At 30.6% G+C, this 24405-nt stretch overlaps 2 long non-coding RNA genes across 2 annotated transcripts in view; one reads left to right on the plus strand and one right to left on the minus strand.

Annotated features, from left to right (window-relative positions):
- Positions 1-1475: 1475 nt before the first annotated feature.
- On the plus strand, positions 1476-23514 carry LOC149055019 (uncharacterized). The gene is made up of 4 exons (XR_016192174.1): positions 1476-1631; positions 4147-4262; positions 19956-20071; positions 22933-23514. It is a non-coding gene; the product is annotated as an uncharacterized LOC149055019 (long non-coding RNA).
- LOC149055020 (uncharacterized) overlaps positions 18591-24405 on the minus strand; it is a 147103-nt gene continuing 141288 nt past the window's right edge. Inside the window, exon 5 of the long non-coding RNA XR_016192173.1 lies at positions 18591-20039. This is a non-coding gene — a long non-coding RNA (uncharacterized LOC149055020). The remainder of the gene's footprint in view (positions 20040-24405) is intronic.

Consider the following 24405-nt stretch of genomic DNA (forward strand, 5'->3'; position numbering starts at 1 on the left):
AAATATTTTTAAATTGTGTAACAGAGTTACTATTTCTTGAAGTGTAAATAAAAATATCGAAAAAGATAAAACAAATTTAGTATTCTGGAATAATATGCACAAAAAAGTATTTTAAATATTTAAAAATCACTTCTCAAAAAATGTTGGGGAAGTATTTGTGTGCTTAACATGATTATCTGTTTTAAAGTTTTAAAAAATACAAGAAGGTTTGATAAACATAATTCCGAAGATTATAACAGACTAATCCATATATTGAATTAAAGGTACGCAAAATTTTAGATGATTTTTGGAATTCCATTAGCATTGAGCCATTGACGCTCAAAGTACATATAATATAATATTATTATGTATTAAATATTATTTGATACAATAATTAAAAATTATGGTAAAAGTTGTTGTACATTAATTTATTTCTTTTATGTGACCCTACTGATTTGAGGTAGGTTCGTGTTATCAGTAAATCGAAGAAGTGCACCATCTGGTTTTATATAATCTGTGGTCAGACGGGCATCGCCCGTTTCCGCCAAAAACGAAAAAGGTATGATTCCCGTTTCCGCCCAAATTTATTTTTGTGAAAAGACGTTTCCGTCAATTTGGGAACCATGTTCAAATATTATATATTTTTATCATATAAAAATATTTTTATTATTATAAATTATAATACAAGTACCTAGATAATAATAATACATTATATTTAACTATTTCAAATTATAATACAAGTATAGGTCAAATAAAGTCTCAATAGAGTTTTGAAAAAACATATCGTTATTTTTAAATAATTAAAAATGTCACAAAAAATATTAACAAATTCCATTTTGAAAATCGTATTAACTAATATTGTTAAACTGATGACGAACAGAGCAGATACTGAATTAAAATATAAGAATTTAGCATTAGTCAGATAATTATTGTGTGCGAATTATAAATAAACTATGATACAGTGTATACCTACTTCCTTCCGTTATCGACGATTATCAACAATTATCAAAGATTATTGCTGTATATATTATTGTTGTAACTATTTCCAATTTCGCAATTATTTACAAATGTCATTGCTATTACCTACATTTTACATTACTATTTTATTTTATATATACCACAACATATAATATATTGCTTAAAAATTAAGACCATTGGTTCCCAAACTTTTTTTTGCGGAAATATCTTTTGGCGGAAACGGGAATCGTACCTGTTTCGTTTTTGACGGAAAAGGGCTATGGCGGAAACGGCCAATATTATTTTGGCGGAAACGGGTAACTCCCGGTCAGACTACCAGGATACCTGTGAAATTCCGTTTGCACAGTCGTGATTGCAAGTGATTATAGTGATTGTCTGAATTCATCAGTATGGCTATTGGCTTCGAATTACATAAAAGTAAAAATAGAAGTCTGCTTAGTGGCCGCACTGGAAAATTGCAATATGGAAATATGACTGACTATTTTTTGAGACAAAGCTTCTGATTTCATTCTGTTTATTCTGTAGCTTCACGTACTTCGGAAAAAATATGCTGGTCCAAATGCAACTGCAGTTCATAGTGTTTATTAAAATTATTATAAACAATATTCAGAGATGGACGTATGGAAAATTAGTGGTTTGATCAAATGTGAACAACCATAAGCTGAATTATTGTTGTAAGTACTAAGTTGGTTTCAAAGTTTTATACATTTCGTCTTTTTTTTTTTCACGGTTACCGCTTAGCTATGTAATGCGTTGCTACGGTATATAATTATTGTGATTTATAAAAATTAAGCCATCACAACAATACTAAATCGTCTACTTAAGAATAAGACGCTTTAGCTGCCATAGTAGTATGTTGTCTAATTAAATATGTAAAATAAAACACATACCAAAAACTGTTAAGCGCGGGAAAGAACCGAGAACGCGTAGGTATATAATCAAGAAACGAAATTTCCACCACATAAAAAAAGAGAGTTTTGGTTGTGAAATATCGTTTTTTAAATTTTTTTCGATTCCTACCGGAACTGCAAAAGGAGTTATTCAAAATTGAAAAACACAAAAATAATGGATTTTGATGCAATAAGAACTTTGTTGGTATAAATGATATAAAATTATAAAATTCGATAATGTACCTTATCATCAATTTGGAGTTCTAGTTAACACAGCACGAATGTTTCTATCTCACGTAAAACAGTTTTTTTTTTGTAAGTTGTGCAATTGTTATATGAGATGGACAACACATGCATGCAGGTATAGGCATCCTTTCTCTTAACGCGCCATGGTGAATTGATTGAGAGCGAGTCTTGTAAATTTACTGAGCAAAATTTTAAATAACTCAACCTAATACGTAAAAGAAGTTAAATTATAAATCTAATGACTACTTAGTTTAAAAGTTTTTGTAATTTTTCATCAATATATTAGGATTATAATATAAATCGGATTTTTTTATAAAATAATAATAACTGAATGATTATATGAATAAAATTATTGTAGTTATTGTATACTTTATTTCTTTACACACTTTGAAGATATTATATATATCGTTGTTCTTATAATAATATGTAATTTATTATATTACATTGTCTACTAAAACATAATTATAGATTATTATTTTTCAATTTTATTTCTTGGTTGAAAAGACCATGTTTATACTTTTTCATTAATATTTTCATAAATATATACCTATAAACATATAAAAATTTAAATTTATGTTTATAATACATATTTTAATCGGTTAAAATTGTTAATCAAAGAGTCATAGAGAGTATTAATTTATTAATTTGAGTTTATCATTATTATTATTTTATACATACAAATCATACAATATGTCAAAACATATATATTTATTATGTTAAACAAAATGGGTTATTTTTTATTTTAAATTCCAATCTAAAGCAAATTATTTAATTACATTTTATGGTAATAAAAAGATCTAAAATTTATACTTTATTTTAAATCCCTAACTATTTAATTTTACATTTTCCTTGCTGTCTTTACTTAGTATTGTGACAAAATACGATTGATACACTGTAATTCATTTTTTAATGTACATTTATCAATTTTAATTATTTTTGGTTAAAATTGTGTTCACTAATTTACTTAAAAAAATGCAATCGTAAAATCCATAACACTATAAAATACTATAAATACATCGTTGTACAGCCGTGGAAGTAAGCGATGTACAACTACTGCCATCTACGGGATTAATGCGCAGTAAACACGTGTCATATTATTTTACGTTCACTTGTATAGATGGCCAAGAGTGTATAGGAATTTTAGCCAAACTTAAATAAAATTTTCATTATTGTAATCATTTGACATTATAATGATTATGATATTATATTATTATCAAAACCTATTATTATAATGTATTCCAAATTATGCACCTTCGAATTTTTTTCGTGATTTTCATATTTATGTCGCTTCTATTTATAGGCATATTATGCTATGCCCTATTCTGTGTTTCTGTGTGGATGTTTATCACAATAAAGATACCTTGTATTACTGTTTGTTATTATTTGAAATAAAATTCTTTAACTCATAATGAATACTTCAGCTACCTTCTTGGGTTAAAATATTACACAATATATAATTTTAAATAATCAATTGTATTATTAGGAGTCTTTAATGTGAGCATGTCTTTATTGTAATGTTTTAATTTTTCTCTTTCTTTTATAAGTAATAATATTATGTACTAGTACTAATTGTACAAAATGTATAGATTAAAAGTTTTCAAAAAAAAAAAATTAAAAAAATTGGGTATAATTTACTAAAAGTAAAAGCCGAATGCAAAAAGTATTTTTGTAATAATATAACATATATCATTATTCTTTAGTGTCGACTACTTTTTGCTCCAAATTTTCTATTATTTTTTTTATTCATTTAGTGGATACAATTATTATTCCTGCGATAGGTACTAGAAAATATATTATGGCAATAATACGGCTAGGCCTGTTCAAGGTAATAATAATAGGAACAGAGACTAGAGTTGCTATCCCTAATAACAGAATCACTAACTATAGTTTAAGTTCCACAACACCATAGCTGGTTAAACTCAATTGCAAGATATATTGATGTCTCTGTATCAAGTTTTGGAGAAAAAACATGCATTTTTATACTTCTCTGGAAAAAAAAATTATTAATTATTTTATCGAATTTGTAATTTGTGTCTTTTAATTTCTTATGTAGTTATGTGGGCGGAATAACCAATCAAAAAATTGTATTGAACATATACACAGATTACAAAATAATAGTTGAAATTAAAGAAAGAGAAAATTATCACCCGACGGAGAACTGCTTTAAAGGTAAAAAATTAATCTAAACAACTAATAACTGATTAGAATGTTGTGGCTGATTATTTTTGGAAAGTTTGTCAATCTCAGGTTAAATTTGTGACAACTGGATATTGAGGTCTGGTCCTCAATTAATTCGGTTTATTTTACGATTATAATTTGTCATTTTGATTACAATTAATTGCAAATATATATTTTTCATTCATGTATATAATATGAACCGTGGCGCATCTGAAATGAGCTTGCGGAGCATATGTTGAGAACTCCTGTCTTATGTTGTACTTATACTCATACCATGCGAATTATTATATATGTATTTAAATAAGTATGAAGTCCAAATTGTATATCATTATTATGTAAATTCCGTGTTTTGATCTTGATCGCCGTATGATGTACAATTATTTTATCATTTAGTTATCGTCTACGTTGTTGTCATCGTTTGCAATTCCGAATTATATGCATTAGCTTGACAAACTTATAATACCGATCTTACTTATTTTTGGAAATAATTGGACTGAATTTTTGGTAGTTTGTCACCGATCATCGTGCAAAGGCATATATTATAACAATAATAATATCGTACAGACTTGTTGTTTTTTATCATGAATATTTTTTTCCCGAAACGGATCACTCGTTCTCTGTCGATTCCGATTCCCGTTACCCAAATCGTTTAACGACTATGTAATTAAAACTACGTTCGATATACGAATGAAAATAAAAAACCGCCGCCAATTGAACACGATTGTCACGATTAAAGCATTTTGTTTTCGTCGTCCACGTGCACAGATAATTATTATGATTTTATATTCGTTAAACGATTGTATACACACAATAACATTAATACTATTTTATTACATTATACGTAATTACACATATCGACATATTATGTACGGTATTTATTGGCTTATATAAAATTGGATCAAATGTCACATAATGTCGTAATAAGGAATCGTTATAAGAGTTGTTATTATTATTATTATTATCATATATTCGTACGTCAATTTTCCGCTGTCTTATTAACGAAAAATGTTTTCCGTTGAACATTTATCATCTTCGCGGTGCAATATACATCACACAAAACGATGTCATGTTATACCTAATATTATTATGTAAAAGCACACTTTCCACGGAATTAATTATCCATCACATAATAATATGCTACGACAAAGCGTATCGCATGATACAGTAGTAGGTACAGTAAGACACTAAAAAGCAGTTTCAGGGGAAATGTTACTAATACATTTTAATACAGCTGAGTCTTCGATAACTCTAATTTTTTTTGCCCTTTGTATTCATGTTATAAGAAACGGCTATAGTTTTTTCACTTTTTTCAGCGCCCTGCAGTGCAAGTATTATTTCGGTGCCCTCTACTCTCTTTTTAAACAAATAAACAGACAACCGCGCACCCCCCCCCCTGATTTTGGCGCCCTGTGCCGTCGCACTCGTCGATCGAATCTAAAGTCGGCCCTGCATGTTATGTTCGGAGGTATATTATATAAATCAAAAAATACACTAGTCAAATTTATTTTTGTGCTCCTCTCGATATTCGACTGTACTTAAGACATAATTATTGGGTATACGGTACGGATAGACACGCTCGCGATGAGTGCTGAAACTAATATTTTATTTGACATTGTTTTAATAACAACGTAGATATAATAGACATTTAAATATTATAATTGTTGTGTACATCATAATATACGCGTTTCGTTTTAAATATTTTTTTTGGAAAAATAATGCAAAGGAAGGGAAAAAACCGTCTGCTGCTGCTTGCAGGTGTGCCGCCGCGGGTGCACTATTTATACTACCATTATATTATTATGGTATACGTATTATAGGCACTCATTAAAGTTGTACTCTCGTATAAGGATAACAAATGGTAAAAACGTATACTAGCTGCTATGTCTATCGCGTACAAAATCTCCGGAGAATTTATGTATGTGCCCTTGTCGTTAATTAACGTTATAAAAAACAAAAACAGGAAGGCATATTATTATACATTATATTACTCTTATATATACAATCCGAATTCCATGTACTATATAGGGCCCCGTACAACAATAATTTACATATTATATAGTGGGAATTAATTTTGAACTCATTTTTCTAAACGATTTTTTTTCTCTACCTAGATTCATATGAAGGTTATCGATTTATAAAAATGTTATGATAACCCATCATTCGACTTGCGCGCGTATACTGTTCTAAGAAAACCACAAAACTGTTGTTATGTTCATATAGATATTCATATTATATTATACTCTATGGTTTTATTATTTTGTTATTATGATTGAGAAAAAACATGTAAATTAACGGTCGATAGGCTAATATACTTGAATCAGTAACAATCGTAATTAATTGTATTATTATCGTTTTATATTGTGATAAAATAATAACATTAGTTTTTAATAGTAGTTAAAAAATCTCGTTTATAGGCATAGAGAATTATACTGCAAGATTATAGCTATGTAGAAAAAAAAATAAGAAATGCTTTTAAATCCGTTAAATAAGAAATATCATAAGACATTTACCCAGACTTATATTTATATCGTAGGTATCTTTGTAGGTAATTGGATTATCATTAATTGAATAAATGTTTAAACTTTAAACTCGATTAGCGCCTTTAAACATTCACAACTTGTATTAAACAGATTTTAATATTTAATTAGATAAAAACTATTCACATTTATTATACGTAGACGCACGGACGGGGGCATGTTGTGTGTGTAGTGTGTATGTGAGTGTTCTAAAAGTTTCGAGTTACTATAATATTAATGTACTGGCTGTTAAAAAACTAAAGCACCGAAGAGCAAACTTTAAAATGGTATTTACTAAATTTTACTGAACTCATAAATATACAAGTGGAACTGAGACTTTAGAAAATTTCACTACCTACGGGATATGATTTGGGCCATGCTCGGCTTGCTATGAGTATAATTAATATATAATTATTCTTTGTTCAAGATTACAGTTTTAAGAAACGTGACACAAAGATTTTGACATTTTTTATGTATATATAAAGATAGGTATCTTACGTATTATATAGTTTGAATATCATGATTTGTTGGTTTAATAATAGGTATAATATAACCATAGTTGTAGTGCATCGGCATACATAATGTATAATGTATGATACATTTATAAACATTAAATACTCGTACTATTTCTCAAAACTAATTGTATATTTTTCAGAAATTCCAAACCTAACTTAACCTAACCTTATCATTGATATCAAATGTAGGAGGAGGTGAAAAATCGTAGGAATATATTATATTTTTAATTAGTATATATTGTAGTTTATATATATATATTTTTTTTTTAGTTTTTCAATCCGAAGATTGGTTTTTAACAAAATGTTTTACAATAAATGACTTCTCCACTTTTCTCTATTATCATTCGCTATATTCTTAAGTTCCCTGTAGGAAGTGACTCTTGCATTCGGCATTATTTGACTAATGTATCTCGTCCTAGGTCTTCCTCTTGATCTTGTACCCTCTATCATTCCTTCGATTATTATACTAGCTATGTAGTTCATCTCCATGCCTTAACGTATGTCTTATCATCTGCCATCTTCTTTTCTTTATAATGTTTATCAATGTTCGTTTTTCATCTATTGGTCCTCAGGATGTCTTGATTTGATCTTCGAAAGCTTCTAACATATCTTTTTCTTTCTTATTAATTGTCCAGATTCACTTCCGTATAATGCCACACTTCAGACGTATGTTTTTCTTCGTTATTATGTACATATTTTTTTATGCTAGTAATTTCCTCTTTTTGAGGAATGTATTCTTTGCTTATTTTCCGTCGTCTGTTATAATGCTGCCTAGGTATTTGAAATAGTCTACTTGTATAATTTCTTTGTTTTCTAGTGTTATATTTATAGATGGTATGTTCTTCTTGTAGCATACTAGGGTTTTGGTCTTGGCTACATTTATTTTCAGACTGTATTCTTTGAACGTAATATTCATTGCATTTAATGCTGCTTGTAAGTCTTCCCTTAGATGTTGTAAGAACGACTATCTCATCAGCGAAGCTAAGCATTGTTTTAGTACCCTTCCTATTTTCACTCCAATTCCTTTTTGTTCTAAACAAAGTTTTATGGCATTTATTGCTCTTTCAATAAATAAATTGAACAATGCAGGTGAAAGTGGGCACCCTTGTCTCACACCTTTTTGGATTTTGGCAGTGTAAATTGTTTGATTTTTTGATTAGTTTTTCCGTTTTTTCGCACTAGGACAAGCGTTTTCTATTCCTTGAAAACATATTTTTACACGCATAAGTGTCAAATAAAATAATTTTAAATAAATTACCGATTAAACTAAATTTTATTTCAAAATGCTCAGAATAGTAATATTCTACGACCACAAATGACAAATAAGACAATAATTATTCTTATGATAATATTGTTTGCTGAATATACGCGACACTACTGTTAAGAAAATATAATGTAATTCTGGAAAAAAAAAATATTATTGGTTCATTCCAGTACCTAGGTTATATAAATATTATTATAATATCATACATTCCATTTCTAATTACAATAATAGGTAGGTACGCTGTTAAGTTTTACACACTTAAAAAAAAAAAAAACTTTCACTCGGATCCGAGACAAGACGCTCCACCCCTAACCCTGCATCTCTTTAATCTGGCCCCCGATCATGACGTTAAATCAAGTACATAGTTTTAATAATATCACACCTGTCCATAATGCCTATAGACGTATAGTTTTTATAAACACGTAGGTACCGTGGTAATATTAAACCGTAATGACACATAGTTATCGACGTCATCGATTCGGAGTATATATAATAATAACAATAATATTATGGATATCATATTATTATTATAAATGGCTGAACGAATATCGATACGACCCAGTTAGCTGCGCGTAGAGATGTCACAACAAACCACCTCTAAAACGACACCCTTCGCCGTTCACCGCGCCAGAATTTTATACCGATTCGCGTACGCCCTGTATAGGTATATTATTTTGGTATCGCAAATAATATCTTGCGTGCACGTTTGGTAGCCTAACCGGACCGAACGATGTATTATAACAAAACCGCACTTACCTAACTTAAGCGCCCTGTAAACCCTATCAACACCCGCTGACAATCTATAATGACTATAATGAGGCAACATAGCAGTATTTACTAAAGGCTGCGAATAAAATTATTGAAACGAAAATCAAAAAAAGGAATAAGACGTCATTGTATGAATGTCGAATAAAAAATTGTTTTAAAAGTACAATTAAGGGTAGACAGATCATGATACGCTACGTTCGCGACGACGAATGATTTCCGGACCGTAATAGATCATTTTTTTATTCCCAACGATATTTCTCATCGCCGCAGAATTTATATATATTTATGAATAAATAAATAAAAGTGCGCGCGTATTGGCGGTACCTATTATATAGGTAATACCTATTAGGTATACATCTGGTACATAATAATATATAGTCGGTTAACACAGACATCGCTTTTACTACGGCGGCGACCGATTGTCGTAAAAAGCAGCATGTGCCTAAGTCTGATGGGGAGGCGAAAACGGAACCTCGGGTTGCAATATTAGTATACAGTGTGATTTTTTTCCCCCGTTTTATTGCGAATCACAGGCGATATCTGAGAAAATGCTGAAAAATTATAATGACGTTCATAAAATATTTTAAGAATAATATCAATCATATTATATTATTATTGTTGTTGTTGTAATCGTAGAACAGTACTTCATCTCTATTTAGTATTTTGTTTTTAAACGTTAAGAAACGGGAACAATAATTACTATAAAAATTCTTTGATTTGAAATTGCCACAAGATGTCGTCCGGTTCGCGGTAGAATAATCACTCTGTATATCTAGACATTTTTAGTTACCTACCCGTACACATTATAATATACTCGCGTGTGTATAATGATAATAATGTGTGCCCCGTGCGTTCTCTCGGAACGCCGTAAAAAAATAACTATAAACAAAGTATTGTTGTTGCGCTTATACTTATATGCGCGTGTTATATTGTAATACCTAGCTATACATATTATTAAATTGTATACTTATATACGTCCCGTAATGGGACATAAATTTTAATCGTGCGAGAGCATATATTAAGGCGGGACAAAGTTTTCGAAATGCTGCTACATATATACATTATATATTTCTGCGAGACGTCTGTGCCGGTTGAAATATAGAAATAAAAATATATACGACCATATCCTTTTCCGAAAAAGAATACAATATTTATAAATACTATATTGATGATGTGAGTTTTCTATTCCTACAAATATTGTTAGAAAAAAAAATACTTAAAAATCATATAAATTTATGATAAATTTATTTTGTTTTAATCAAGCCAATAACCTACGCTGCTTAGAAAATAAAGTTACGATAGTAACTTCTAAACCTTTTGTTACTTCAACGCTGCGATGAAAACTTTAATTAAATACCTCTCATTTTCAATATCACTCGATTGATTTAATGCAAGATACAGTAAATGTTTAGTTTATTTTTAAACTAGTATTCTAATGTATTCAAAAAACCAACTTAAGTGCAAGCGAAAAAGTTTTTACCGACAAAAGATTGTATAATTACTTAAATTGTTTCGACGTGTTTAATCAGTTTCGTCAGTTAAATGTTTATTGACGATCATCATTAATTATAAATATATCTACCTAATTATAATATTTAATGAGCATTTAAATAGACTCTTACACGTCTTTTAAGTGCATAATAGATGATATTATATAAGCGACTTCTCGAATACTTTCGAGATGGTTAACTCACATTATAATATAATAAGTACATATTTTGATAAACCTAGACCCTAGATACGATGTAAAATATTATATGCTCGTCCAAAATAATGTTCATAATATCATACGATGTTGTCCAATCGTATCGGACAGTAAAAAAATCAAATTTCTTTTTACATCATATAGGTACGTCATACGACATGTACACAGGGTGATTCGCCAAACATAGTCCCTACAGTTTTTTCTTTAACAAAAAATGCTTTCGAATTTTGATTTTTGAAATTTTTAATTCTGAGCCGAGCGAGGAATGTATTGATTTTACAATGATGTGTGTTTTTTTTGTGTCCGTCGTCACGTTTTGGGGGAGTAAAAGTGCTTCGATTTTCGACTTCAGTACCTCGTTCGATAAGAAAGTAAATCTCGTTGGTACTTTATGGGGTCAAAAGTAAAAAATTCTCAATATTTTTCTAAATAATCGTGATAAACAAACTAAAAATTAAGGGGGAAACGGGAAATTTTACGCACAATCAGTTTTCGACAAAGTCGATTTTGGTTTTTGATGTAACTTTAAAACAAATGACTATATAATATAATTGGATTTAAATTTAATTCCATCCATCACAGTATAACCCACTTGTAACCTACTGTACAGCAGAGCGACATTCACGACTTATCCGCTTTTTTAAATTTAAATATATTCCCAAACACCATATTTTAAAATCCTTGAATTTTTTTGCACTAGACAAGGATTGTTCTTTTGACGTCACAAACTTCTATTTTTCAAATGAGACCCCTTCCCATTTTTCTATTGTAAATTATTAAGTGTATAATTTTTTTGGAAATGTTTTTGTACCTAATTCAGGTTTCTTATAAATTATTAATATTGATACAATAATATCAATTACTATAAAATTGTCATAGCCCCATATTTTATGAACCCACTACCGTTGATCTTTTATCCTTAGAACAATTATAATATGATAAATAACTCAAAAACTATTGGTGTGAATTTTGATTTCGAAACGCGTCAACATTTTCAAAAAAAATATTATATATAAGAGGATAAAATGAGAATACTTGGTGAATATCTCTATACATTATCAATTGTTTTCTCGCGACGCTCAATATTTTATTATTTTCAGTGATATTTGACACACCTACATACTATAATATTATAGTAATATTAAATCTATGCGCATTTTAAATAATATATTAAGTCGGGTGCGGAGTGCACGTACGTAGAAAATATTCAATAATTGTTTATGTTTCCTAATGAATATTGATGATACCGTTTTCCTCAACGCGCGATCAAACAGGTTTTGTCGATTAATTTTACAACTCACGACGTGCCTTTATACATATTATACGTAAACGTGTATTATAATAATAATTATATAAGCCCCGAAAGTCGCTATAGATAGCAAATAAACATAATATCCGTATACGTCGTGTACGACGACGGAGCACATTTGTGTTATCATATATTATAATAATATGTTAATAAGGCACTTACGACCAGAGAAAAAAATATTCGTAATTCCCAGCTTATCCATAATAAAATAAATATATGATTATTTAGATAGGACTTACCAATATTATTATACTCTTCTACTAAATATATTATAATAATATATTAATTTACTTTATTCCGTTTTTGTGAGCGTTTATAATATATTATCATAGTTGAGCGTGCAGTCCGCCGACCGGCCCGACTCTGTCGTATTATAATAATATTATATTTTATCCTTTTATCTAATTCGATTTTTTATTTTTTATGTTTCTAATGCGCGCTTTTACTTAGAATTAATTCAATGTGTCCCTTATTGCGACACTAACGTTTTTCCAATTAATAAATGATTAAAATAATGCGTGATAGTATAATATTATAAACTGCAGCATCGGTTGTTCGAGTGTATATTATTATAACATATTATAATTATTAATAGTATACAAGTTTACGATATCGGAAACTGGTTTCATCGCGCAATGATTATAATTAAGCATGTTTTTTTTTTAAATTAACATAAACCTAGTACCTATTATACAGCTTTGCCAATAATTTAAAAACGGAATTTTACTGATATTTCCTACGAATGCATAATATTATAATATCTTATAAAGTTATAAATATCGATATCCGCGGCGATTGACCGTCAAACGACTTGTTCGAAACTTGGAGTTTTATTATAAATTAAAGCACACAACCGTTATCGGATCGAGATCTTTCAATATCATTGGCTTTAAGTAGAGACAACCGACAACCGACCCTTTACCACCCCATCACTAATAATTGCAGCCCCGAGTAATAGTTTCCGGTAAAGACAGGTAAAGGTTGATATTAATTAAAATAATATGATAAAAGACCAATTATTCATCGTATCCGGTATTATTGTAATTAACTAAAATATTACAATAGTTTTAATTAATCGTATAGTCTTTGGCTACCCCGGAAATAGTCGACAGAAGAAATACCGACGTCGGTATTTTTTGGTTAAGCTATAGCGGGGGCGCGGGCTCTCATCAGTTTTGGGCCCGTGGCGTTATCCCACTTTGCCCACCCGGTTTTCACGTCTCTGATTATATGACGTGTTACATGTGTATAATAAATAATAATGTTTAGTTTTCTTTTCTATTTTTCGTTCTATAGTTCCTCGATAACCTCCGAGTCGACACGATGATCTCGAAATTTATTTTCATTTTTCTTTTTCTCATTCGTCGTGACGTCATCTTATCCGTATGTAATTATAATGATGACATCTCATGATGGTTTCAATATTTACTCGTAATACATAATTATAATACAATATTATAATATTATATGCGAACGAATATCTCATAATATAATAGTAGGTAATAATAATAATAATAATATTAATATTAATAATACTGATGTATCCTAATGATGACGCGTGTTATGTATGATATATGTTTTAATAACTTTTATACTGTACACTCGAAACCTCCTTATCTAACAACGTATGATATTATTATAATATTAAATACATTACGTAATGCATTACGATCCGTTGCAGTTAACATTCTTATATGATTGCCACCAAAACGATAAAATAACAATTAAACCGAGAAAACTGTACTTATACGACCGAGAAAAATATTTCTATATTACAAAGCTATATTTTTGCGTCCCCAGGCAACGCCACCCCAAAATGTCAATATCACTATAGTTTGGTATTTGATCCACGGTCGAGGGGAGTGTATTAATAGATTCTTCAAAATTTCCAGGACATTTTTTCAACTTTAAAAACTAATATAAAAACATAAAAACTTTAAAAACATATTATAATAGTAAAAATATTATGCATATATTATAATCGTGCATGTAATAATATATTATGAAACCATTTTTTTTTTTTTAATTATTATTATTGATCTTACATTGACATTGGCAGGAGTGGTCATTAGTTAATACATTAATTACAGTTTTTTTTTGCTTTTGAATAAAGTTTCTTAAATGATAGGCATGTTATTTAAATTAAATTGTACGATTTAGATTTTTAAAAATATAAAAACTTTATTGGTGGTATCTGCGTTCGATCCGAGTGCTTCGCCTAGAGTTTTGGGAATGTGGAGGTTTTTGAGTTTTTATTTGTGTACCGAAGGCATTCTGTAAAAATATGGTTGACTGATAGTTCGGTAGACCGCAGGTAATATAGAGAAAATCGTTATAATATATTTTTACCAATTAATTTAATTCAAACTCTGTAATTTTTGTTTTATGTCCGTCACTAATTCATACACTTAACAACGAACATAAAAATACCAAAATATATATTGCCTACAATAATTCATTACCTACCTATTATATTATAATGATGCGGCTTGAGTAGTATTACATCTGATTATTCAGCCGACATACGGAATGCGTATAGTAAACATAATATTACCATTATTACCTATACTAAATATGTAAAGAAGTGCATATTATATAAGTGTAACAACGGGAAAAGTAAACTTTGTTTTGAAACTAATAATAATTGTTCTCTGTTTTGCATTTTAAAGAAATAATTTCACCCCTTGGCGGTATATGTAGAAAAGTTTTGGATCGTCACCAGATCTGTTTTATACGTTTTAACTGCTGCACTTTGGTATATATAGGTATAACAATAGGTATATATTATATTATTATTAAGGCGCCTAAGTCGATCGTGTTCCATTTCGTAGTAGACAATTTGTAATTGGATATGCCGCCGCTGTTAGGCTATGCCATTTTCGACTAAAATAATATCAAATAAAATGTTACAAAAACAATATTATACATTGCTGCAGTAGCGTATAGACACCGAACACCTCGAATAATTATACTTACAATATATTATGATGAGTACGCAGGACCAGCTTACAACTTTTTATTTGTGCATTAAATAAATCAAATACATTATGGAAGCAGGTACAACGTTAACAATATTGTTATTTGTATTTTATGCTTCATGACGTATGAAAAGGGCTTAAAATTAAATTAAATTTAGATGTCTGTACAATATAATATTAAGCATTTATGTTATTATTAATTTCGTGGTACCTATAAATTAACCTCTGTAAGCATATTATCACTTGCTTCAATGGTACTAAAAAAATATCGCATAATAAAACATACTTATCTGTGAATTCAATGATCGAAAACTTTTGCGGAAAATACGTTATTGAATCAATCGACTCCGTCCGATAATCACGTACTGTATGATAATAGTAATAATAATCAGTAAAGGAGACAAGTTTAAGATCTTGTACGAAAACTATGATAGTTATATTATTTGGTTATTTTTTGATGTGATATTATTGCGGACAATTCTATATTTTTCACGATATTATTTACTAAGAGCTTTTTCAGATCGAAATGCGTCTGCTTTCTTTGAAACACGGCGGAGTCTTGAGCCCCTCTTGAGTCCCGGCAATAGGACCTTTAAGCTTACAGTGCAATTTAAATTTCCCGCGGTCAACGATAAAATTTACAAATCACATAGGTACGAAATTTTGCTTGAAATAATTATAGACATGAATTGTTATATATAGAAAATTTTAACGCAAATCTTATCCGAAAACCTCTAAACAATGAAATCCACTATAAATCCACGCTATGTTAACCTATGTAAGTTTAGGTATGTATAATGTCTCGTCTCGGTGTTTGTTTTCGAGATTTGATGCATCAAACATTAAACTATTAAGCACATAATAAATAACATGTCTAATAATTTACGTTTAGTTATCGAAACCTATACCCATTTCTTACACTCACAAACCCGCGGGGTGTAATTTAAATAATCATAATTTGTTGGAAAAGTGTGGAGGGTAAATTTGAAAAAGAATATCGTAAAAAAAAAACAGTCGTCGGGTGGTTGATGGGGTCCACGGTGTAAGGGAGTAACACGACCGCGTATAGTCGTCGTCGTATACCTTGCGGCCGTAGTGCAGCATCCTCTTCGTCGTTTAGGTACACCTGACCGAAATCCCACGATCTCGGCAGCCCGTCAGTTCTGTGTTTATTTTAACCCTTTTCGTCGTTTCTCTCTTCTCTCCACACACACACATATTATCGCCGTTATTATTATGCAGATGTTGTAGTCACCTCTCTTTCTTTCTCTCTCTTACTCGCTCACACACACACACACATGTACTCACTCTGTAGGGTTTAGTGTATTAACACGACGAGCGATACCATTCTTTCGACTAATGGAGTGTGTGTACCCTTCGATGACGACGACGACAACGACTATACGACAAAAAACACACACACAATATATTATTATTATTTTCTATATAATTTATATTCTCGCATCGAAAATAATCACCTTTTTACGCTGTCCCTATACCCGCCTGACGATGGTATATATTACAATATTATTATTGTTATTATTATTACGATAATCCCTCTATCGCCGATGATGATTTATGTCGGTGGTGGAGGCATTATTATAGGTACCTCGCATATAATTATATATTTAATATGGTTTATATATTATATTATCGTTTTAAATAAAACGGATAACATATATATATATATATATGTATTTAAATATTTCGATCTGATATATGCAAACTATGATCTCCGAGACTGTAAATACCTGCGGTACTTTACTCATAATGTTCTATAAGTCTTTTGCGGACACATTGATTTCTATGATGATTACCTAAACGTTTTTATAATCTTTGAACACCTCAATCGGCTCAATCAATTGTTTTTCGTCGCTCATTGGCCGAAAAACGACACTTTTTGAACAAAAAAATATAATATCATTTGTAATAAATTTGTAGAAATGCAGTTTATATAAATCGTACACGTGATATTCAAATTTCAATTAATTTTTCTTGTCGTTCTGAGGAGGGGGAGCAGAAATAAGACTATACTGAGTATAGCTGCTGAATTCTGCTAACGTTGTAAATCATCATCGTTATTTTGCGTAAATTCTAATGGAGATCGTAAAATGCACAAACATGTTTGAACATTTTAATTCCCTATATATATACTATATATAGCGTGTATAATATGTAGGTATATCACAAAATATATATATAGAAATTAAACCTTATGATGGGTCACTATAATATAAATGCTTTTTCCGGGAGATGTTCGTATTATTTGTTGTATATAATATATATAATATTAAACCTACGTTATGCTGCTGGAGAGCGATATAAATGCACTCGACCGGGACAGATTACAACCCTATAATACGTATATTGTACCTCTAGCAGATCCGTTTGAAAACGTTTTTTCCTTCCTCATCGACGACGGTCAGCAACCGACGGTTTTGAACAACATTTTATGCGATTATGTGGCTGTAAAAAACGAACTCGCCCTTAGGTTCCTATTTATATTGGAGGTGTCTAAGGTGTTTTATTTGATATAATAATATATAGTGCGCCGTTTATTACTGCAATAATGCACTTTGATCGAACGAAAACGAGCGCACTGCTGTATGTAATATGTATCTATACGACCGCAGCTGCAGCAGACGTAATATCGCGCGATTTCGCTGAAAACCATTTCGTCGTTTTTTTTTTTAAATTTCCTCCGGGTAAAAAACGCAATTTTCAAAACGTTTTCGACAGGTGTATACATATTACATATACAGGTCTATTTTTAGATCGGATGATGTAAACGAGGCAGGTATTTTTGTATAGGCGTACGTATGATTTTTATGATCCCGTCCACTGTGCCGTTTGGCGTTTGCTATATTATATACATACTAATATTATTATAATTTCGCTGAGGCCTTTTAAAGTCGTTTTAAGTTTTTCTCACGCGTCGCAGCTAGTTTATCATGGGTTTATTAAGTGTATATAATATAATATTATAAATCATAAATTATTATTATTTATTCTCGCCGGATTCTCGTATATTATGATATATACTATATTATAGTTATATAGCCATGTCCTATAGATTATAATAATAATAATATAGTAAACGAAAAACGAATAAAAACGTTTTTGATCGATAAATAATTGTATTTACCTATAATATTATAATGACGTTATATTATATGGCTGGTAGCTGGCACGTGTATTATGTATAATGTAGAATACCATAATTTATTGGGAGTAGTAAATAAAATATAATAATAATAACAATAATGATCATGAAATGTTTAATGTATATTTACAGCGTGTTAATAAATTCGACAGAGCTCGGATTTATTGCTTAAAATTTGAGAGCGATAACATAATTTGTCGAAAACAAATTATTTCGATACAGCCTCTATAATATAATACAATATATTTATGCATCCATTATATTTATTATATGAATATATTATAATGTGAACAATTGTAAACGAAATAATTTTGTCGTTCCGTATTTAAAAATATATTATAATAAAAATGACTCAGCGTGAGGAAAAAACATTTTTTAACGAACGAACATTCGACTATTCGACAAGAGCTTCGCCCAATTTATATATTTATATTATATATATTATAGTGTAAGGTAGGTACTCGTAATATTCGTAGAGTAGTACAAAAAAAAAAAATAACTATACAAAAACAGAACTTGGCGAAAGTGGAAAAAATATATTTTAAAGTGCATTTTTTTTTTATTCTGATCCTGTACCTATATAGCATTTGTCGGTCTGCTTTTAAACACGCGTCGCATGTATATAACTATAAATTGGTCGGCACACGTTTCCGAAATGGCTTTTAAAAGCTTTTAACCAATAAAGGCGTTTTACTTACATAGGTACGTATATAGGTGTGGTATGTATATACGTATTATATACAAATCGCAAAGGTACATTTTGAATATATGGCACATAACAATATCCAGGGGCTGCGATACAACGGACCAAGCGGTTAAGTATAGTGTGTGTGTATGTTACAATCGTATGCATACTATGGTTTAGGTAAGTACCTATTATAAGTAGGCTGCAGATAAGTAGTAATTCATGAGTATTAAAGTGGACAGAATGCTTTTAAAAGTAATCAACCAGCGTTCGTGAATGTAAAATCGAATATTCTATAATGTATATTATAGAAAACGAGAAAATATCTTTAAAATAAATTTTCAGCCGATGACAATAGTAATATATAATGTATATGTATAGTGTGATGCTTATAAAATTATATATACAGCGTGATACGCGTTCGATCGGTCGTCATTTTGCTCTGTATAACTACCAACGATTATATTACCTATATACTAAATATTATTCAATATTATTATTTTTAGTCCTACTTTTTGAATATATCATTATAGTGGTAGAAAGCGAGTATACATTAGCGGTGAATGAACAAGCTGCACCTGACTTAGGGGGAGGAGAGTGTCACCGCCAGAAGTCCCTTACAACTGCTACTGCAGCTAGCATATAATGGGTCATCATTATCATGAGGGGTCAAGGATTAAGTTTAATTGATAAGGGTCACCGGCACTACTTTAGAATTGAAACAATTTTACAATATCTGCAATTAAAATGTACATTAATAAATTGTTCAACGTTTGTGCAGGACCTTATCTTGAGATATTTTGTCAAGTTGCGAGCCAACGAGTGGAGCCGAATAAATTCGTAGACATTAACATCGTCATCAAGTCTGAAACCAGAAAAAAATATTACTTCTCACAGGTATATATATATATATATTATTAGTTTTTTTCTCTGTATAATTTGGCTAATGCGCTTGATTGGAGTGTAAAAATGTCGCTCACAATAAAAGAGAGTAGTAAAAAAAAAAACCGAGTCCTATCTAACTCCAAAAAAAAAAAATCGTTCTGCTATTATTATGCCTTTATAATATATTATAAATTTTATATATATGTTGACTAAGTATAGAAAATATACATAATGTGTGCGTGTGTAGTAGTCATCTTGTCATTGTATAAATATTATACACGATCCACCATCAGTGATGTGTATATGGTTCAACGAGAGCTTTTTAATGATTAAAAAATATATATATGTAGTTATACACTGAATTCCGAGTGGGTTTTTGAATACCTGCAAGAGAACCCTTTTTTGTTGTCGTCATCGTCGTTGTCGTCGTTATTACTATTCATATCTTTGGTATATGCTGCGGGTGAGGAAAACCGTATGCACATTGCACATAATATATATTTATGTATATATACCAACCTACGTTATTATAATGACAATAATAATATATTCTCGCGCAAAGGTCACGTCAAGATTTTCCGTTCTCGTTTCATCCCATGCCGCACGTACACATCATCTAGCTATCACCGACGTTAAATATGCAATTATTATTTTTATTCCGTATCTTCCGCATCTCGACTACACCCCTACCTCCACCATCGTAGCGCATTGTCGTCGCCTCTCGTGGTGACGTATATAAAATGTGCATAAAAAAAAAATACGAGAGAGACACTTAGACTTATATACACGCACTACGTCTAGTGGAGATGATACGTATATAATAATAATAAGTAATAACCGTATGATGGTTGCGACAACAACGAGAGCCCGCAAGCGAAAAAAAATTTAAAAAAAAAAACTAGAAACAAAAGAAGAGGTGTATATATATTATATTGTAATACAAGAGCTCGGCCGACTGTATATCACTGCGACGAGCGTTAATAACGTCGTACCAATCAAAAGCTGCAGCCCCGCTGCATAGTACATTATTATTATTATATATTATGATGAGCAGCCTAATGAGTGTTCTACGACAAACAACGAGACGTCGAGACCATTTGGGTTTGTTTGCTCATCGTTTTTCTCGATAACGTCGCACTATATATTAATATTATAATATATATTATTATACGACGACGACGGTGCTGTTTGCAGTATATATATTATATACCTACAATATACAATATTAATATGTCATTCGGTCGGATGTTGATGACAACGAGTGCGTTTCGTTTCAGCACTACATGAATATTATATTATATATAACGACGGACACTATACGCGATATATTACGTACTATACACGCGCGCGCGCACACACACACACACACACACACACACATGTATTTGTTACACATATAATATTGTATGTGCATGTACACCGTGAATAATATAAACGTAAATTATATATTATATAGGTATAGGCGTGTATACAGGCAGGCAGGTATTATACTTGTATAATATTGTGTGATGGGTGCACGAGGGTGGAGGGGAGAAGAAACTCGAAATGAATATTACCGAATAAGACGCGAATGATTAGACGCCTGCTCGTTATTGTATGTCATCATCTGCGAAGTGTCATACGCTATATTATTATTATTTTTTTTTTTTATTAATATATAATATGACACATGATATACGACAGCTTTGAGTGCTCGTTTTAAAAAGCTTTCGTGGGGGTCTTGAATTATTATTGTTTTACCCGCGGCGGCATGTGTGTACATATATACGTAGTATATATGCGGAGAAAATAAATTGTGTTTGCTCTGTACTGAAACCGTATATACTGCACTACCCTGTTAGTACATACATGTAACTACTCGTCGATGTTCTTATATCATATATTGTATGTATATACATGAGACGATGATAACAGGACAAAAGTGTATTTTATATATACCTACGAAGAGATAAGTGTCGAACAGAGAAAAATGCTTTGATCGCCACGAGGCTGATTGCTTATATACTCTGTAATAATTAATATTTATATGATATTATGCATTTATGCATATTCATAATTGTACTTTGCACTTATCTTTTCTAGGTTTAAAGTCCATTTAGGGCCTCCGTTGCTTAAACTGTTTCCCAAAACCTTTCTCTATCTTTACTCTCCCCAAATCTTGATTCTGGTGCACGATTTCGTAGGTCTGATTTGACTGCATCCATCCACCTCTGACTATGGGTTGTCCACTTGGTCTTTTCCAATTTAAATAGGTTAGGCGAAAGATAATATTGTTATAAACATGTACGAAATTGTATATATCTAGATACATAGATTTTGTATAGTGATCATACTGATTTTTTCCAAACAAAATAAAAAATTCGATCATCTGTAGATTTCTCTATATGCTTCTCGTATAATTCCTCATCAATGTTTTTCTGATTTATTTTTTGTGTACATACTTGCAATAGACCACCTGATAATAATAACAATAATAATATATTTATTAATATTTAATTTAATTTACAAAATTTATCGATTCTATTGAAGCATCATAATTTCAAGGCATCCGATGTACTGCTATCTCATTTCCTAACAACACCTCACTAGTATCATTCAATAGTTGCCATCACAAATTTTTCAGGATTAAAAAAAGACTTTAAAAATAGTAAAACTTATAAACAACACTATCTTCAAATATTACATAATTTACCGGGTGTAAAAATATACACTAATGCCTTAAAAAGTCAAGCGAGAGATGAAGTTTCGGTAATCTGGAATGACTTGAAGCGAATATATAAGCTTCCAAATGTTAGTTCAATTTTCACTGCAGAATCATTGGCAATCCTCAATGGTATACAATTAGTCATAGACTCAGAAATAATTTTTTTCAGATTCCCTCAGTGCGACAAACAACATAAAAAATGCACATAACACTAACGATATAAACATACATGTACAAATCTGCTTCAACATGGAAAAGAAAAAGGAAGTATGGTTCAACTATGCTGGATACCTGGTCATTCCGGTATTATCGAAAATGAGATGGCCGATAAGGCAGCAAAAGATTCAATAATTAACTCTTTAGCAACAGCAGTCCAACTTATAACCAAACATGATTTATTACCTATAATAAAACTGCACTGTACCAATATGTGGCAGGCCAACTGGAATTCCGTGCCCACTAAACTTCGCGAAATTAAACACAAGATGTGTTCACATGGCCTCATCCCTCAAACCTTCCTAGAAAGTTTGAAGTTATACTCACTAGATAACGGATCGGGCATACACAAGTTACTCACAGTCATTTAATGAGCAAAAACGATCCTCCAGTATGTCCAACATGTGGCACTGAATAATCAATAAAACATATCATGACCGAATGTCGTTCATACTCCGAATCAAGACTGGCCTCAAACCTTCAAGAACATTTATCGGAGTCACTCAGCCAAAACAGTTCATCAGTTTCAGATACTATCAAGTTCATCACAGAAGCAGAACTAAAAAATAAAATATGAACACTGTAAAATAATATAGTTGTCAATGTAAATTCAACCCAATGTAACTTAAAAAACAATAGCTATTACTGTCGTGTACTTTTATTTCCTATACAATGATCTAAAAAGAAATGACGATTTAGTTTTTTCTTTAATAATTCAAAATTCCGTTTCACTGCCCCGCCAAGCTGCGTAGTCGTTTCATCAAATACAAAAAAGTTCAGTCGTCCGCACAATAATATTACGCTTATTTATAGTTATTTAAAAAACTAAAAATATCTCGACGATAGCGACGAGGGAGTAGCGAACAATTAACGGTGAGCATTATTATTATAATCCGCATACGTGAGAAAACCGCAACCGAGCACAGAAATCTGAGGAAATCCGTGGAAAATTATTGGTCGTACGACGTTTTGTACGTTATTTTTATGAAATAAACCTCAAAATTCAAGGAATATTTCAAATTTTTACACCCCTCAAGTAAAAATATAGGCACTATTGAAAAATATAATTTTTAATTTTTAATTTTCTGAAATTTTGCTTTACTAACTATGGGGATACATTATGTTGAACTACAATATTGAGGGAGTTTGTGAAATATATTAATATATTATTATTAGTATTTTTACAATAATTTTGCTAAGTCTATGTTTGTAGAAAAAATTATAGATATTTTTGGAGATTTCCTCGTCAAGTACATATTGCGTCGTTGATGGATTTCCGAGAATTTGTCTGGAGCTGATGAATTTGGGGCATTCAGGTGTGATGTGCTTAATGGCCAATTGTATGTCAGTATGTCACTGAGTTCGGAGATCAGGTAATATTTTTTTGTCACCAGTTACGTTATTTCTAATTTTTTGTGGTGAGGGG

The sequence above is a fragment of the Diuraphis noxia genome, unplaced genomic scaffold, assembly GCF_037042655.1.
Source record: "Diuraphis noxia isolate RWA-SAM2 unplaced genomic scaffold, SU_Dnox_SAM2 contig0005, whole genome shotgun sequence".
Lineage (NCBI taxonomy): Eukaryota > Metazoa > Arthropoda > Insecta > Hemiptera > Aphididae > Diuraphis > Diuraphis noxia.